Source organism: Crocuta crocuta, unplaced genomic scaffold (assembly GCF_008692635.1).
Source record: "Crocuta crocuta isolate KB4526 unplaced genomic scaffold, BGI_CrCroc_1.0 scaffold235, whole genome shotgun sequence".
NCBI classification, from domain to species: Eukaryota; Metazoa; Chordata; class Mammalia; order Carnivora; family Hyaenidae; genus Crocuta; species Crocuta crocuta.
The window spans coordinates 976,408-996,681 of record NW_027531285.1 but is presented as its reverse complement, the minus strand read 5'-3'; the positions used below and the strand labels follow the sequence as shown (position 1 = coordinate 996,681).

The 20,274-nt window shown below is 34.1% G+C and overlaps 1 long non-coding RNA gene across 1 annotated transcript in view; it reads left to right on the top strand.

Annotated features, from left to right (window-relative positions):
- The first annotated feature begins 3,008 nt into the window (after positions 1-3,008).
- LOC144237652 (uncharacterized) overlaps positions 3,009-20,274 on the top strand; it is a 147,938-nt gene continuing 130,672 nt past the window's right edge. Inside the window, exon 1 of the long non-coding RNA XR_013336911.1 lies at positions 3,009-3,187. This is a non-coding gene — a long non-coding RNA (uncharacterized LOC144237652). The remainder of the gene's footprint in view (positions 3,188-20,274) is intronic.

The window sequence follows — 20,274 nt, the reverse complement described above, 5'->3', positions numbered from 1 at the left end:
GAAGTATTATTTATCTTAATTTATATGAATTTGCAGCAAATAGGAAGGGTTGCCTTATAATTTGTCAATTAGAAAAGGTTCATTCCTATAAGTATAAATCAGGTTTTGATTATCCTGTATACCAGGTGAGGAGAGCCTTCAAATTTGCAGCAAGGAGCAACTTTGTTTGTCAGGTTTCTCTGCCTTGTCTTTTCAAAATTATTTCTTGCAACATATTGCAAGTCAGGGCTTTGGAATACATTAGTTAAACCCTCTGAGACAAAGGATTAAATCCAACAGTTGAAACCGTAAAAATAGGACTAACATTTCAATGTGAAAGGTATACAGGATTGAGCAATATATTAAATTTCCTAAAAAAAAAAAAACCTAGTTGGATTAAATTCTGTCCTATAATAAATAAAAACATGTCACTCAAAATTGATTTTTTAAATATGTTTCCACTTAAAGGTGAATTTAACTGTACTTTTTCAGCTGACTTTGCTTCTGTTTCTGAAACAGCACAGCTTTCAAGAATACTTTTAAGGGGAAATTAATGCTTTTAGCTCTGTGTATTTTGATGACTCAGCAAGAATAGTGCTGAGTGGATGACACTTTCTAGAGCTCAAATCCACTATTTAATGAAGTCTTTCCTAATCTCTTGGCAAGAGGATGAATAAGTGAATGTTCTCCTAAATTAACAACATAGGAAAGTGGAAGATGGTTCTTCCTTTATTGTGATTTCTACTCAGATACATTTATGTTTTATGTATAACTCCAATATATTTTTAAAAAGTTATAGAATCTATTTACAAATATTGGATATTGATAAAAAACTTCTTCCCCAGCAAAATTATATTCCTATGAGAAAATCTTACTTTATTTTACAAGTAGATAAGTTATTTAAAATGATGGTCCATCCTGTATCATTAAAAATGAATATTTACTTCAAATTTTGACCAATATTACATAAATATTCCTTGATAGTTGAATATACATGCTTAAATATTTTGTCAAATTCTTAGCATCTCATGAAAACTGATATGTCAAAGATAAAACTATAGTATTGCTTTATGTGACACTTTTATTTGAATTAAATGTGAGTCATGTTTGGTGACTACTTTAAAAGGAATTGAAAGGCTTTGTTTATATACCACTTAGAATAATGACAATCACCTTCTGTATTAGACTACTTTCCCATTCAAAGTATCATTTCCATTTGTTTTCATCTATTCATTCATTCACTGAGCATGTACCGAATACCTTATTAAAACGGAATACTATGAAAGAGGCATATAGATGGCTAACAGACACATGAAAAGATGCTCAGCATCACTCATCACCAGGGAAATATAAATCAAAACTACAATGAGATACCACCTCACAACTGTCAAAATGACTAAAATCAACCCCACAGGAAACAACAGATGTTGGCGAAGATGTGGAGAGAGGCGAACCCATTTGCACTGTTAATGGGAATTCAAATTGGTGCAGCCACTCTGGAAAACAGTATGGAGTTTCCTCAAAAAGTTAAAAATGGAACTACCCTATGATCCAGAATTGCACTACTAGGTACTTACCCAGAGGATACAAAAATATATTTGAAGGGGAACATGCACTGAAATGTTAATAGCAGCACTATCAACAATAGCCAAAGTATGGAAACAGCCCAAATGTCCATCAACTGAAGAATGGATAAAGAAGAGGTGGTATACACACACACACACATGCACACACACGCACACACGCACATACATTCAGTGGAATATTACTCAGCCATCAAAAACAATGAAATCTTGCCATTTGTAACGATGTAGATGAAGCTAGAGTGTATTATGCTAAGAGAAATAAGTCAGAAAAAAATCAAATACCATATGATTTCACTAATGTGGAATTTGAGAAACAAAACAGATGAATGAACACAGAGGAAAGAAAAATAATAGACAGGGAGGCAAACTATAAAAGAAACTTTTGACTATAGAGGACAAACTGAGGATTGCTAGAGGGAAGGAACACAGGGCGATGGGCTAGACAGGTGATGGGCATTAAGGAGGGCACTCGTTGCGATAAGCACAGGGTGTTATATGTAAGGGATGAGTCACTAAATTCTATTCCCATTTGTTTTTTCTGTTCTTTTATCAGTAGCAACTGATTCAGGAATTTGAGAGAACTAGAGGTGGCAGTATTTTATGAGCTTTTCACTACTTTTCTTCTCCCTTCCTCTCCTCCTCCTCCTCCTCCTCCACCTGCTGCTGCTGCTTCTTCTTCTTCTTCTTCTTCTTCTTCTTCTTCCTCCTCTTCCTCTTCCTCCTCCTCCTCCACCTCCTCCTCCTCCTCCTTCTTCTACCTATGCTTCTGCTTCTTTTGCTTCTTTCTTCTTCTTTTCCCTCTCCCTGCCCCTCCTCTTCTTTCTCCCTCTTCCCTTCCTCCTTCTCCTCCTCTTCTTTTAGTAATAGGAGTCATGTGAGGAATGTGTGTGAGTTGAGGAAACCAGTATAAATGGGAAATGGAACCTGGGGAACTTTCACAAGGAGTAAAGCAAGGAGATTCTAGGAACATGGTGACCCTACTGTAGGCCTTTTCCTGCTCCTTTCAATTCTATTTCATTTGCCTCTACTGAGTCAAGAAGCCTTGGTTCTATTTGGAACCCAGCAGAGAGAAATAGTGTGAGGCTCTTGGCACTGTAGGAGAAACGTGGAAGCCTGCCTACACCAGAAATCAATACTCAGAGATGTGTGAGGATAGGGCATGCTATATTTTAAAATATATAAGAAAAAGAACCAGGTAATTTGGGATAAAAAAATAAACCAGTAAAGAATAGTAAATGTTCTGGAAAATAAGAAGAAAACAAGGAAGAGTAACATTGTCTTTGAGGCAAAAGAACTTTTGATCCAGAAGGAGTTGTTGCATAACTTAGTTAAGTCACTTCCTTGCTACTTAAAAGTCAACAAAGGTGCTTACAAGAGAAATCACTGGTCTCAGGAGATAGAACATTGCATAAGACTACCACAGGAGACATTTCCAGAGAGAGGCAGGGACTACATGTCCACTGAATCAATTGAAAGATGAGGAAATACAAACAATGAATATGTATTATTTCAATAGATTTTGCAGTGAAGTGCAAGTGGTAAGTATATTGATCTTGAAGAGGGCATAGAATAGAATGATGCTGGATTTTTACATGAGGAAGATTGGAACATCTTACTGAGAGGTGAGAGAAGAAAAGGTGGTAATGTATGAAGATGATTACTTATTTGCTTGGATTTACAAAAGCTAACCTCAAAATTCTAAGTCTGTAAATTCCCTAATTCTCACTTCTCACTATTGAGTATATGCACTTGTTATTTAGAGGAAAGTTATCCTGAAAATAATTTACTCCAAAAAATATGTGTATGTTTATGTGTCTGTGTGTATGGGGGTTTCCATTCAGAATTTTTTAATGTAATTTATAGTGACTTCATGAGGATCTTGGATTAGTGAAAATTAATGGAATAATGTTACGTTTTGTACATGCAAGACTTGTCTGTTTTAAGAAAACTTTTTTTTTTTTTAAAAAAAACAAACATTAACCATTGTATTGGAACTGTTTAAAAAGTTTCTGTTGGTGCACCTTGGTGGCTCAGTCAGGTTGAGTGTGTGAATTCGGCTCAGGACATGATCTCAAGTTAGTGAGTTTGAGGCCCACGTTTGGCTCTGCACTGACAGCTCAGAACCTGAGGCCTGCTTCACTTTCTGTGTCTTCCTCTCTCTCTGCCCCTCCCCCACTTGTGTGCACTTTCTCTATCTCTCTGTCTCTCTCTCCTTCTCTCTCAAAAATAAACATTAACAAAATTTTTAAAAAAGAATAAAAACTAAAGAGTTTCTGTTAATTTCTCTTATTTGGCTAAAGACAAATGTTTACTTTCACTTGACAGTAAAGATTCTCTGAATGAAATGTGTATATGTTTTTAAAAATTGAATCACCTTTTCATGAAAAGATCAGAAGTAATATTCAGATTTTATTTTATGGGAGAATATTTTTCACACACTGGTTAATGATTGACTCATAATAAATGGTAATCATTGCTTAAACTGATATTTCCTAACATGAGCTGACTGATAGCTATAAAAAAAAAGACGGTAAACATTGCCTTTCCATGCCACCTATTTAATTCAAAGAGTGTTTTATAATATTTGCTGTGCACATTGAAAATACAAACTTAATGCTTATATTCTTTCACAAAGAGAAATCTGTTAAACTGCTTCAATAACCACATCGTTCCTCAAGTATATATGAGCTTAAATACGATAAACTCTTCATTTGTAACTGACTTTTTATGCATGATTGATGGGTTTGAGCTTCAGTGTAATGAAATCTTACCTACATTGAAAGAAAATAATTTAGTTAAGAAGCATTATTCCCAATTCTTTCGCTTCTTATCATGTTCCAAATTATATCATTTAAAAATTAATGACTTTGTCTTCCTTGTCCAAGATTTAGAAGAATCCCCCTACTGGAAGTAAGGCTATTTTCATGAGTAAAAACAATTGATAGGATGTGTTTGGGAGAAAGCAACCAAACATTATATATGTCATTTACTTATCTATTTGGTTTAGTTTCTTTTATTGTTTTAGAAACAGTTTTACAAAGAAATTCTGAATACTGTATACAATAGCAACCGATATTGCCTTAAATTGAATCTTTGTCTTCCCCTCACCTTCCAGGTGAAGCCATGTGAATGTGATAGTGGCAAAGAAAACAGACCAAACAGTGGGTTTATTTGTAGCTCTGACTCTCCTACCTGGATCCAAGGAATGAGAACTTCTGCCTTCCATTCCTGCTCCCTGATTTCCTTAACTCTACTTCAAGCAGCCATGTTATGGCCTAGACTAGGCAAGAGTGAGTTTCAGTTCTTACAGTATTTCTACATTTCTTTGTCTCTTCTTCAGTTTCTTTCATAAGCTTTCAATAGTTTTCAGCAGACAGATCTTTTACCTCTCTGGTTAGGTTTATTCCTAGGTATTTTATGGTTTTGGGGGCAATTAAAAATGGGATCAATTCCTTGATTTCTCTGTCTGCTGCTTCATTATTAGTGTATAGAAATGCAACAAATTTCTGTATGTTGATTTTATATGTGATTTTGCTGAATTAATGTACTAGTTCTCATAGTTTTAGTAGTTCTAATAGGAATCTTTTGGGTTTTCCATGTACAGTATCATTGTTGTCTATGAAGAGTGAAAGTTTGACTTCTTTCTTGCTGATTTGGATGCCTTTTCGTTATTTTGCTTAATTGCTGAGGCTAGGACTTCCAACCCTGTATTGAACAATAGTGGTGAGAGTGGATATCTCTGTTGTGTTCCTGACCTTTGGGAGAAAGCTTTGAGTTTTGCCCCATTGAGGATAATATTAGCTATGAGTCTTTCAAAAATGGTCTTTTTGATCTTGAGGTATGTTCTTTCTATCCCTACTTTCTTGAGGATATTTATGAACAAAGGATGCTGTATTTTCTCAAATGATTTTTCTGCATATATTGAGAAGATCATGTGGTTCCCATCCTTTCGTTTTTGAATGTGATATATCATGTTGATTGATTTGTGGATATTGAATCATCCCTGAAGCCCAGGAATAAATTCCACTTGATTGTGGTGAATAATTGTTTTAATGTATTTTGGATTTGGTTTTTTAGTATCTTATTGAGAATTTTTGAATCCATGTTCATCAGGGTGATTGGTCTATAATTCTTTTTAGGGAGTCTTTGGTTTTGAAATCATGTTAATGCTGGCCTAATAGAAGGAGTTTGGAAGTTTTCCTTCCATTTCTATTTTTTTTTGGAAAAGCTTCAAAGGAATAGGTATTAACTCTTCCTTAAATGTTTGATAAAATTTCCCTGGGAAGCCATCCAACCCTGCACTCTTATTTGATGGGAGACTTTTTATTAGTGATTCAATTTCTTTAGTGGTTATAGGTCTGTTTTCTATTTCTTCCTGTTTCAGTTTTGGTAGCTTATCTGTTTCTAGGAATCTGTCCATTTCTTCTAGACTGTCCAATCTGTTGGCATATAATGCTCATAATATTTTGTTATTATTGTTTGCATTTCTGTGGTGTTGGTTGTGATCTCTCCTTTTTCATTCATGATTTTATTTATTTGGGTCCTTTCCCTTTTCTTTATGATAAATCTGGCTAGAGATTTATCAATCCTGTTAATTCTCTAAAAGAATCATATCCTGGTCTTATTGATCTGTTCTACTGTTTTTTGATTTCCCTATCATTGATTTCTGCTCTAGTTTTACCCTTCTGGTGCTGTTTTAGGACTTTATTTATTGTTCTTTTTCCAGATCTTTAGGCATAAGGAAGGTCTTACTTCTTTAGGAAGGCCTATATTGCCATATACTTCCCTCTTATGACCACCTTTGCTATATCCCAGATGTTTGGGACTGGATTGGAAGAAATATTGTTAAAATGTTGATACTACCCAAAGATATCTACACATTCAATGCAATCCTTATAAAAATAACACCAGCATTCTTCACAGACCTAAAACAAACAATTCTAAGATTTGTATGGAACCAGAAAAGATCTTGAATAGCCAAAGTAATGGTGAAAAAAAAACAACAACAAAGCTGGAGCCATCACAATTCCAGACTTCAAGCTGTATTACAAAGTTGTAATCACCAAGACAGTATTATATTGGCAAAAAAACAGACTCATAGATAGATAGAACAGAATACAGAATACAGAACTATACCCATAAATGTATGACCAACTAATATTTGACAAAACAGAAAAGAATATCGCTTTTGAATCTCTTCTGAGGAAAATGTCTCTTCACAAGTGATATTGGGAAAACTGGACAGAGACATGCAGATAAATGAACCTGAGTCACTTTCTTATATCATGCACAAAAATAAACTTAAAATGGATGAAAGACCTAAATGTGAGACAGGAGACTATCAAAATCCTAGAAGAAAACACAGGCTTTTTGACCTCAGCCACAGCAACTTCTTACTAGACATGTCTCCTGAGACAGTAAAACAAAAGCAAACATGAACTATTGGGATTTCATCAAGATAAAAACCTTCTGCACAGAGAAGTAAAAACTCAATGAAGCCAAAAGGCAACCAACAAATAGGAGAAGATATTTGCAAATGATGTTATCGGATGAAAGGTTAGTATCCAAATTTACAAAGAACTTATCAAACTCAACAGGCAAAAACCAAATAATCCAGGAAATAAATGGGCAGAAGACTTGAATAGACACTTTTCCAAAGAAGACATCCAGATGGCTAACAGACACAGAAAAAGATGCTCAAGATCACTCATCAAAAGGGACATACAAATCAAAACCACAATGAGATACAACCTCACACCTGTCAGAATGGCTAAAATTAATAACTCAGGAAACAACAGATGTTGGCAAGGATCAGAAAAGGGGAACCCTTCTGCACTGCTGGTAGGAATGCATACTGGTGCAGCCAGTCTGGAAAACAGGATGGAGCTTCCTAAAAAATTAAAAATACAACTACCCTATGACCCAGCAGTTGCACTACTAGGTATTTATCCAAAGGATAGGAAAAAATGCACCCTAACTAGCACCATCAACTAACACCATCAACTAGCTCCATCAACAGTAGCCAAATTACAGAAAGAACCCAAATGTCCATGGACTGATCAAGGGATAAAGAAGAGGTGGTATACAAACACACACACACACACACACACACACACACACACACACAATGGACATATTACTCAACCATCAAAAAGAATGAAATCTTGCCATTTGCAACAACATGGATGGAACTGAAATGTATTATGCTAAGTGAAATAAGTCAGTTAGTGAAAGACAACTATATGATTTAATTCATATGTGGAATTGAAGAAACAAACCATATGAACACAAGGGAAGAGAAGGAAAATAAGATAAATGTAGAGAGAAATGCAAATGATAAGAGACTCTTAATTACAGACAACAAACTGAGGGTGGCTGGAGGGGTGTTGGGTGGGAGGATGGGCTAAATGGTGATGGGCATTAAGGAAGGTACTTGTTGGGATGAGCACTGGATGTTATATGTAAGTGATGAATCACTAAATTCTATTCATAAATTTATTCATTATTACACTATATCTTCACTAACTTGGGTCCAAAAAAATTACTAAATGGTACACAACTTAACACTAACTTTAATGACAGTCAGTGTTTTAATAAGTATGTCAATGGGATACAGAAATTTTATACTTCCTTCTTAGAAGCTTGTAAGTCTTTAGTTTTTAAAATTTTATTCAGAGAAATGTTTTTCTTTCATGATATCATTTCCTGTCTATATTGCATACTATTCTTAAATTCCTTCTCATAAACTTTCCCAATGTACGGCTCACTCTGTTATTTTTTTTAAATTCCTATATATTTTTTATTATACAGAGATTACTATAAAACTGTAATCCTATACCCAGGGCCACCAGAAGTGGATCAAGTCCACTGCACCTGGTAGAGTTAAAGATAAACTTCCCTTGGTCATTCACTCCTATGCCATTAGATACATTTACCACACTGGGAATAGAATATAATCCCTATCTCAATTCTGAAGATTTTTCTCCTTGTTTGTCTCTATTACCTTAACTTCTTTTTCTCCTTGCTCACCAGTTTTGAGTGACCTGTACAGCTTCTTCTGGATTTGCTACTTTATCTGGTTACTTCTAATCCCTATGCTTGATATCTTTTCACCTACTTCTTTATCACAAATTCTTCTCAGGTCAATATTTCCCTCCTTAATCCCATATACCAAGTATATATTTCCACCGAACTGTGATGGAATTTTTTTTAATTCAAAGGTTAAAATAGTATGGCAACTTCTAATCTAAACAGTACTAAAGAAAATAAAGAGATAGGAAGGAAGAGAAAGGTTATATCTTCTAGAATCTTGTGATGTGTTTAATATATGAAGCCATATGAGGATTATGTTTTATAAAATGATTAATGAATTATGTGGCTTTCTATAAATGTTATAATATTTAGTGAGGAATAAAATTATTATTAAGAAATATGGAAAATAACACTGTAGTTTGAAAATATAGGATTGGTAGAAGAGCTTTATACCATTAAATCCTAAATTAAGACAATATATTGTAAGTGAACCCAAATGACTAATAAATTCTGTTACTCTTACAGCATAGATTAATATAACACATATTAATATAAGTGTTTAATATTTTAGTGACTATCCTGCCTATGCTCAATATTCATTTGGATATGTGGCTATTTAGTTCATTTATTTTCTAAGTGTTTGTATAATTGTTCTGACATAAGTAAAATGTAACTATAATTTTGTGTAATAACAAACTTTTTTTTTAACTTTTTTAACGTTTATTATTTATCTTTGAGAGAGAGAGAGAGAGAGAGACAGAGAGACAGAGACAGAGCACGAGCAGGGGAGGGGCAGAGAGACAGAGAGACACAGAAATGGAAGCAGGCTCCAGGCTCTGAGTTGTCACCACAGAGCCAGACATGGGGCCCGAACTCATGAACTTTGAGATCATGACCTGAGCTGAAGTTGGATGCTTTACTGACTGAGTCATCCAGGTGCCCCAATACCAAACATATTTAAGTGTCTCTTATGTACTCAGCATTCTGTAAGGCACTAGAAATGACAGACAGGATTCCAGTTTTCTTAGGAATTACAATTAATATCTGTTTGCTTCAGAATATTGGAGTAAGATAGTGTTCCCATCAAGGCAGAAAATGATAAATACCAATATACTCAATTATTTGCACTAATGTACCTTGAAAAACATATGAATAACAGGTAACTGCTTAAAAAGCTATAGTCTACCAGTCATCTATAATATTATTATTTGGACTATTATTGCAATCCTTGAAATTTCAGGTAAAACAATGCCCTTTCCTATTCTATGATGATTTATGTAATCCTAAATTTAATCATATGACTAAGGGAGTAATTATGTTATCCCTTAATTCAACCTCTGTTACCTTTTTTAAGATATCTTCTTTGGTTAATTTTGGGAGCTTTTTATCTTTTTTTTTTTTTTTTAATAAAATCCTTTCTCCATCACCACTACTCTTTCTTTCTTCTAGGAAGTCTTTGACCAAGGAATTGAAACTTGTTTTCTATAGTCTCCATGTTTTCTACATACCTTTTCATCCCTTTATGCTTCCTTCTTAAAATTCTCTAATCTGATAATATACCTCACTAATTTGCTGGGTTTTTTTAAACGTTTAATACTGTGTATTTAGGCATATATTCACACAAAGACTTGTATGCAAATGCTCACAGCAGATTCATTCAATTAAATGTTGGCTATTACTAATTTGCTGTTTTGATAATTATACTACTATTTCATTTAGCGACGTGATGCTTTCTTTTAAATAACTTCCCATATTATTTTATCTTGATTTAAAAAAAAAACTTCTTATTCTTGTTTGATATTGCTAGCATCTGTTTCTATTTCTTTACATTGTGTATATTTATTTCTAATTCTAGGTCTTTCCTTTCTACTAATATTAGTTCATTTGATATATGTTCTCTATTGTGTTGATTTTCCTTTTTTTCCCCCTTTTGAACAGCTGTTGAGATATCATTATTCTACAAATGTCTATTTTTTCAGTCTGGAAATTCAATTTTACCTAATATTATCATTTACTCTGTCTAGCAATAAGTCTTGTTAAAAGATTTAAAATGAAGTCTTCATCTTTATTAGTTCCAGTGATTTGAGAAAAGAAAATTGTGTGAATCTAATTCTTTTTTTGTTGCCAATCCAGGCACATATCTTCAGTCAATATTTCATAATTGAACTTTGAAATAAGTAGCATTTGGAAGAGGCAATTAACCTTTAGAATTTGTGTCTTTAATTGTAAAAGATATTTTCTCTGGGTATAGATTTGAGCTTGACTGATTTTGTGTTTGATATTGTTTTCTTATTATTACTACCCTTAAGATTCTCTCCCATTTTCTTCTGCTTCCATAAAATCTAACAAGGCATATGACCACTTTTTATATTTGTTTGTTTCATTTTCATTGCATATAAAGATTGTATTTTCTCCCGGCTGCTTTTAAAACTTTATTACTGGTTTCAAGCAATTTTATTAGGATGTGCCTTGACATTGCATTCTCTATATTTGGCTCTGGTTTCTTGAACTTCTATAATTTATAAGTGCATACTTTGTATTAAACTGGGAAATTTAATCATTATTAGGAGAATATTTCTTTCTTCAATTCCCTACTTTAAGGGCTCCAATTATACATATACTATAATCCTTCATATTGGTTCGTATAACTTTCTGTTCATATTTATTAAGTCTTGTTTAATCCTGGTACTTCATTTTAAATGCCTTTAAATTCAGTAATATTTTCTTTAGAATCTAATCTCCTGTTAATTTAATCCAATATTTTCCTGTCTTCTCTATAAGCTCCATTTACATTCTTTCCAAATTTCTTCCACTGTTTTCCTTTTCAATGTCCCCTTTCAGTAAAACTTTATATCCTTTACATATTATTTACATAGATAGATAGATAGATACATAAATAATCATAATATCCTACATAAAGTTCTTACTTGCTTAATCTAATACCTTACATTTCTGGATCTGTTTATATGAATAGTTTTACTCCTCCTTATAGGTAATAATTATCTGCTTCTCTCCATGCCTAATAATTTTTAAATTGGATGCCAAAAATAGTGCATTTTATATCCCTGAGTCCTGGATTTTGAGATATGTCTTTAAAACACATTAAGTTTCAGTCTGATGTGCAGTTAAATAATCCACAGATCTGTTTGGTCCTTTTGAGTTTTGTTTATAAGTCTTACTATGGTCAATTCAGAGAAGGGTTTATTCTGGGACTAGGCAGTATCTTTGTGATGTATCCAATGTCCTCTGAATTACAAGTTTTTTTCCAAACTGCCTGAGGGGAACACTCTTTGCAGCCATTTGTGAGCTCTAGGAATTATGTGACCTGGTACTTTCCAGTGGTCTTTCCCTCTTCTCAGGTAGTTACCTCTCAAGCACATGGTGATCACTCTTCAGCTAAATCCTCCTGAGTATTCTTCTGTAGATATTTAGGTCTTTCATTCCCTATATATGTTTCTCCTCACCACTATGCTGCTCCACAAATTCTAGATGCCTCAGACTCTGAATTCATACTGCAGTTTCAGCTGAGTGAGACGACCAGGCTGTTTGGCTCCATCCTGCTGTGCAGTTGCCTGGAAGCTGCTTTTAGATATTGAGCTTGGAAGAGTGTCTGGCTCTTTGCTCAAAGAACCCTTCTTTCAGGCATCAGAGCTTTCCACTGCTTGTTACTCAGTGTCTGAAAGCTAGTGTATTGGTTTTCTATCTGTTTATAATGGTGGGGTAATTCATCTAGTAGTTAACCACTTATGTAAGTCTCAATGAAGATTTTTGAGAGAAATGAGTGCAGAGGCAACTGATCAATTCTGACCTGTGTTCATGAGTGTCTCATGCCAGTAAAAGTTTTTCCTGATTTGAAGTCACCCTATACCCTCACCAGCAGTTGAGATCTAAGATATTTTACATATATCTAATTTCTGTGATAAAAAGATAGTAACTAAAGGTTATATCAAGCAATGAAGAACAAAAACAATTCTTTAGGGAAGGAAACTTCTTATATATAGAGGAAATTAATGTTTATATTAAAGTAATGGAAAAGGAACGTATAGCAAATAAAAATTGCCTTTTTCCAATCTACCTTTTTCTTCCTACTGCCTTACCTTCCAGATTGTATTCATTCACCTAACGCCATTTCAAGTAAGTCTTCCTAAATATCCTCAGAGAGTTTTATTATCTCTTTATGACACCCATGCCCACTCTTTTTCAACACTTTCTTGAGGATTGATTTTGGAGAGGGAGATGGCAGCTTTCCTTAGTTCACCATTTGGCAGGAAATTAATGTGTTTTTGTTTTTTGTTTAGTTTTTTTGTTGTTGCTTTCTTTTTTGTAATTTCTGTTACTGTCTTTTCTAAAATCTGCCTGTTTATGTTTCCCCCAAATTCATATGTTGAACTCCTAATCTCAAAGTGCGCTGGTATTAGTAGGCGAGGGTCTTTGGGGAGTGATTAAGTCACAAGGATAAAGCCCTCATGAATGGGATTTGTAATTTTATTGAAAAGGCCTCGGAGAGTTCCCTCACCCCTTTAGCCATGTAGGGACATAGTGAGAAGTCTGCAACCAGGAACAGATTCCCCACTAGAACCTTATGATGCTGACATCCTAATCTTGGAATTCCATTCTCCAGGACAGGGAGCAAAAAAAATGTTTGCTTAAAAGCCACCCAACTTGTAATATTTTGTGTGGTAATTTGAATAGACAAAGACAATGCTCAACATTCTATTTTAACTCCATCCATCATCCATCATTGTAGATTTCTTTCAGCCTGCAACTGCAGTTTAACTTTATTTTCACAGTGGTTTGCAACCAAGAAGAAGTGGTGGTTAAGCTTTCCATAACAAGCGCTTTTATGAAGAGCATGACTTTCCCAAAAAATTCATGGTGAAGTCTGAGGGAGATGCACTATGGATGTATCAGCAAATGAATATTAAGAAGATAATTTAACTTGGGGCACCTGGGTGACTCAGCCAGTTGGGTGTCTAACTTCAGCTCAGGTCATGGTCTCGTGGTTGGTGAGTCCAATACCCACATTGGGCTTGCTGCTGGGAGCCTGTGAGCATAGAGCCTGCTTCAGATCTTCTGCCCCTCCCCTGCTTGTGATCTCTCAAAAATAAGTATTAAAAAATCATAGAAGATAATTTACCTTTAAGCATGAATAGTCTTGTAAGGCATTTTTGAGGGAGAATGACTGATTAGGTTCACATTTTAGACAGATGTCTCTGGATCATATGAAAAACGATTTGAGGGGAGCAGAATTAAAGAAAAGAGATTAGTTAAGTCAATGAGTGGTTGCATGAAGTTAAAGCAAAGAGATGGAGAAGAATGAATTTAATTTCTGGAAAATGGTTGATAAATTCATCAGGACTTGTCAATGATCAAATGTGAAAAATAAGGTGGAGGGGAAAACACGGGGCATCAGGGTGGCTCAGTCGGTTGAGTGCCGGACTTCGGCTCAGGTCATGATCTCACGATTTGTGGGGTTGAGCCCTGCGTTGGGCTCTGTGCTGATAGCACAGAGCCTGGAGCCTGTCTCGGATCCTGTGTCTCCCTCTTTCTCTGACCCTCCCCCACTCATGCTGTCTCTCTCTCTCAAAAATAAGTAAAACATTTTAAAAAATTTTTAGAGGAGGGAAAACAGAAATAACTTTTTTGTTTGTTTTTAATTTGGATATTAGGATGCATAAGGGAGATAGCATTTGAAATAGAGTATACAGTACTTTTTATTTGTTGAGTTTAAACATCTGTGGAATGTGCAGGTGCAATCTGAGCCTTATGGTTGCAGTTGGAAATTCAGATAATTTTTAATTCAGTTATGACTCCCAAAGGATGTATATTCATGATCTTTCTATCATATCAGGTTATTATTACCTAATTTTACTTTCTTAAATTAAGTATCCAATTTTTAAATGTTAAAGTAGATAAAAGAAGATTAAATGTTGTAATTCTGTATTAAATATAGCCAAATAAGAATATTTTATATTTCTGTAATGAAACACTATTGCTTATGGTCCAAGATGAAACTAATTTAAATTTAATTAACTTTCATAGTAAGCATGAGAGCAGGAAGATATTACTTTTCAGAAGGCTACTGTTGAAAATTATTTTTATTTATGTAAAGAAAAGTTCTGTTTTTCTGAACATAAATTGATAGCCATTTTGAAAACCTTGTAACACAGGTCACCAAACAACCTTACTCAGCCAAGAGTTCCAATCTTCTCATCTANCGTAAGATGAAAAAAAAAAATTATAAATTTGTTAGGCTTTGGTTATGCTCCCTGACATATAAAATGGCCCCAAAAGCCAATGAGAAAAAATTCAAAACCTAGATAATCACATGTAGAAAACTGGGAGACAGTATACCATGAAAACAATGGTGTTTACTCCATAATACATTAATATGGTTTCAAAGGTGAACTGTGTTATTGAAAGATAGGTAAACCACAGCTCTTTTTTTTTTTCTTTCTCCATGAGAAAATATGATGGCAAATAACATACCTGAAAAGGGATAGTGCTCTATTAAAAACATTTTCAAGATTCCTGTCTCTTTAACTTTAGTCATGACATGGCATACCCTTCAGAATAGACCCTATTACGACTTTTCTGAGATTGTGACTTTATACTTGCTTCCAGCTGTGTTGAATATTCCAAAAGAATATTTTTGGAGATAAGATACAATTAGTGGCGCCAGAAACTCTCCCTATATGTAGGCAGCACAGATTATAGCTGAAGAAAGGTGAGCCAATCATAGGCTAGCTGTATCATTATCTAGGCCTCAGGGATAGCTACAAAACTGAGAATCTCGTTGACAATTTAGTTACAGAGGACTCTGTGATGCTGTAACAATCCAGTTTAAATTGGCCAGGATAACATACATGAGAAGTCTTTTTAGCTAAATGTTTAAGCTCCTTTAATCACAGAATATGAGGAATAATTCTGGCATGTTTAGAAACTCAGAAAAAAATCTGGAAGAAATACCGCATTTTGCAATGTATTCTGAGGGCAAAAGCTACATGACCAGATTAATGAAAGCAGACAAGCAATGCTCCTATATATTTAGAGTCAAAAAAGTTTTTCTTCCTTATCCCTGCCACTAGAGTAGCCTGCCAATGAAAGAATAATTTTTTTAAAAAAACTCTTTTAATCTTACATATAAAATTATCTAAAAATACAGTGAATACATTTAAACTGTTTATCATCTACTACTATTCCTTTGAACTCCTTTAAATTCTGCAAAAAATCATCTAGACATTAATTCAAGAAAAATTTAAATAATTTTGGAATATAAAGGTATATTAAGAATAGAGTTATTAGAACAGGACACAAAAACTTTACTTTTATTTTACGTCTTATTTTGTTAGGATAGGAAATGCAGCAGGCAGAAAACACTAATGGAGAAAAATGGAATTATTGCTAGAAGGCTTGGTTTTAAGGACCAGCCCCACAATTTAACAACTGCTTGTATTCAACAACATAATTTCCCATAACTTGATTTTTATCATAGTATTGCTATGAAAATCAGGGAAGATTATGAAAGTTCTTTTCAATAACAATGAAATATAGAAATTTAATTACAATTAGCAAGCATTTTTCCAAGTGGCAAAGGAACATTAAATTTCCATTATCCCTTAGTTCCTAGGTTTCCTATTCATACCTAAATTTCCATTCCACCTTATAATGTTTTTGTTTTGCCTTTTTAAAAATATTCAAATATCATGGGTTTTACTGGTTACAAAAAACTAATATTAATTTGTAAAACATTACTGCTTATTAAAAAACTTGGGAGAATTTTGTTACTGTCATATTTGGAAGCATTTTATTTCCTATTTATTCCCTTCCTTCCATGATATAAACCTTTCATTAGTTGGCTAGGTATTACTTTTATGAAATTCTATTAACACTGCTGGCATAATTTCTAAGCAAGAGATACTTATAAGGAGTTATCTTTGTGCTATTCTTCTGCAGTGCTTTCTCCCACCGAATAATGCAATAGTTTAATGCAGTGCAATAATGGCAAATTGCAAGTGTTTTTATTCTAGAGCTTGTGAAAAGTAAATGCAACTTATATCAAAAATATTCCCTGGAGATTATCTTGGAAAACTTTTGTATTTTTCTATTTTGTTCTTATCATATGCTTATACGAAATGGCAGTAATAATGACAATAATAGCAGCCAATATTTATTGAACATATACTATGTGATCACACTCTTCTGAAGATTTTGTACACATTATTTCATTAATACAAAAGATTACATTATAGAGAACCAAAAGCTGAGGTTTAGAAAATTTTAATTACAAGGGTTATAATCACTTAAGAGATAGGATTTTATCTAAGGTCAGTTCTGATTCCAAAATACTTGTACTTGTAATGACAGAGTGGTACATGTAGGAGACACATATCTTTAATGGAATTGAAATATAATTGGTGGAGCTCATGAACACATAGACCAAACTACAAGGGCACTAATGGTTTTTCTATCAAATTGAGAAAGGGCAGGAATTTTTTTAAAAAATGTGTTATATCAAATTTACCTAGAGTGTGATATTTCAATATCTTTCAGAATATTCTATTGTAGTATTGTTCTCCCATCTTTCTCTCTCTCTTTTTTAATGTTTATTTTTGAAAGAGAAAGAGAGACAAAGTACAAGCTGGGGAGGGGCAGAGAGAGACACAGAAATCTGAAGCAGGCTCCAGGTTCTGAGCTGTCAGCACAGAACCCGACATGGAGTTCGAACTCACCAACTGTGAGATCATGACTTGGGCCAAAGTCGGACACTTAACCCTACTGAGCCATCCAGGCACCCCTCTCCCATCTTTTTCTATCTTTAGAATTTAGTATGGTCCTTGCCATGGTGAGTAGTCAATTAACTATTGTCAAAATTAGAACTTGATATGTTGGTTGCTCTCATTTGTACTGTGTGAAAAATACAAAATGTGATGAAGTGAATAGAAGGACAACACTACATTGAATGCCTACTAAATTGCAAGCATATGTTACACATCATTACCTTTGGTCTGCACCACAAGCGGTGAGGTGGTTATTTTGAACCTCATGTTATATGATGAGTCATTTGCTTGAACAAGCACATTTGGCTATTGAAGGGATCAGGATCTGGATCCAGATCTGTTTAATACAAATCTAATCGTTGTCCAACTGGTCTACACAAACTTACAGGAGTTAAAGTGTTTCTTTGCCTCACTGGCATGTTTTCATCTCTATGCTGTAGTTGATGGAAGGTTCACAATCCTTTATTCTCTGTCAGGTGACTGACACTTTGAGGATAGATGGGAGGGCAGTATCCTTGATGCACATACAGTGGTCTCTCCCTACAGTGTACATATTTCTTACTTTTGCTAACATGGAAGACTTTCATTTGTAGATATAGGCAAGTCAGCTTTTCAACTTGAAGGTCAGAAAATCAGACTTGTCCTTTAGAAATGGGTCTGCCTGCCTCTCTCAGCTTTGCTTTGCTGATAAGGCATGATTAACTTTCACAGAATCACCTACAATGATTTTTTTTTACCCAGTTCAGTGAAAATAAGTCAAACAATAAGGGGTTATATTTTCTGAAAGGATTTCCACAATTATTCTACTCGTGCCTAGTAATAACTCCCCCTCCCCATTTTTCTTCTTTTGGCTCAGGAGTCATATTTCAGTGCAATATTCAGAATGTCTAATTAGAAAAGCAAACTGCTTTCATAGATGTGAAAAATCTATGGCATATTTTCTCTTGGGATGTAAAATTTAAATTACCATGCTGAGGTATGTGATTTTTGCTCTTTTATAATAAGCAGGTTATGTGCTAAAAAGAGCAAAAATCCCTGAAGATTGACCTTGGTTTGGAAAGTTTTTTTTTAATATACAAAGTATCATGCTATACCATGTAATTTTATGGAAATTTGATACCAGGCTTTATTTGATTTATACACTAAGTTATGATAACTCTAGGCTTTCTAGTCTGATTTATGCTGGAGGAACTGTGGGAAAAAAGGACATTATTTTGTGGTCATGCTCAGTAATTGCTACATGCTGTAAATATTGTGCTATGGTAAATCGAAATAATTACAAAGTTATCTATACAATATGACATGCTTTTTATTCTCCTGGGATGGTGTGCCAGACCAGAAATTCTAAAATTTCACTGAAGCTGATAATATCCCTCCAATTAATTGTGAAATATGTTACCACCAGACAAGAGAGAACACCAAAACTGCAGTGAAGGAACTATGTCCTAGATTTGTGAAGCATATGATGGATGAGAAAAGACTCACCTTGCCTGACCCAGGAAAGTGCGATAGCTATTAGGATATATGTGAACCTGTCATTCTTTATCTTATATTAACTAATATGTAATATATGTATCTCTGGAGAAACTTCACACAAGAACAGTAAAATTATGAGACACTATCAAATCTAGCAGAGCAAAGGTTGTAAAAAATGATTGTTCTAAAGATTTTTTCTTTTGTCTTTTTATCTTTTTTTACTTATATTTCTTTACATGTGTTTGCCATTACTTACACTTGTACTTGATTATTTAATGGATGAACACATTGATTTTCGAAGTGTTTATTGATATTTCATAGGTCAGAATATGATACACAAATGCCTATTCATAATGCCAATGTATGGTGCAAACATATACATATATATGTGTATATATATTCATATATATAATTCATATGCATTCATATATATATAAATAATGCCAATGTATGGTGCAAACATATACATATATATGTGTATACAATATATAGATATATTAGACAGAAAGAGCATGAATGGGGGAGAGAGGCAAAAAGGGAGAAAGAGAGAAAGAGAGAGAGGGAGAGACAGAATCCTAAGCCAGTTCCATGCTCTGCATGGAGACTGATGCAGGACTTGATGCCATGACACTGGGATCATGGACTGTGCTGAAATCAAAAGTTGGACACTCAACCAACTGAGCCACCTGGGCACCCCAATGTCTATATTTTAAAGAAATATTTTCCTGAAATCAAGCTAAATCCAATAATAAAATAAAATATAGCATATATATTTTATATCATTCCATATCGGTCCACATCATTCCTCTCCTCCAATGCCCGTTTATGGGCATGAGATTTATAATCATTACCACGGTTTATAATGTCTGTCTCCAATTACACCTTCCTCCTCTCTTCTTCGTTTCTATGGCTCATCCAATCATGTTCTTTCTAATGGATGAACTTGCCAGTATATTTCTTTCCATAATATCTCTGGTCTTGCTGTTCTCTCTGCTTGGAAATCTCCACTCCAAAATTTTATATTGTGTATCCTTCTTATCATTCAATTGTCAGTTCATCTATTACTTGCTAAGATATACCCAACTTAGGTTTTCCTCCTATCATCCCATGACATAATTTTTAAAAAAGAATTACTATTATGTATTATATATACTACTTATCACTATCTTAAATCCTCACCTTTGTTTTAGTCGTGGATACACAATTAGATTTGAGTACACAACACAGAGCATTAAATACTTATATCAGTCGATTTATGTCAGTAATCATTAATGGATACTAAACTGGGTAGGTAAAATTTTGATGAGACACAGGAGAGTTATGGAGATTCAGTCTGTCCCCTCACAAATTAATTATTGATCTCAAAGAGATAAATGTTACATCACCAGTAGTAGAATCGACTGAATTATGATCCACCTGAT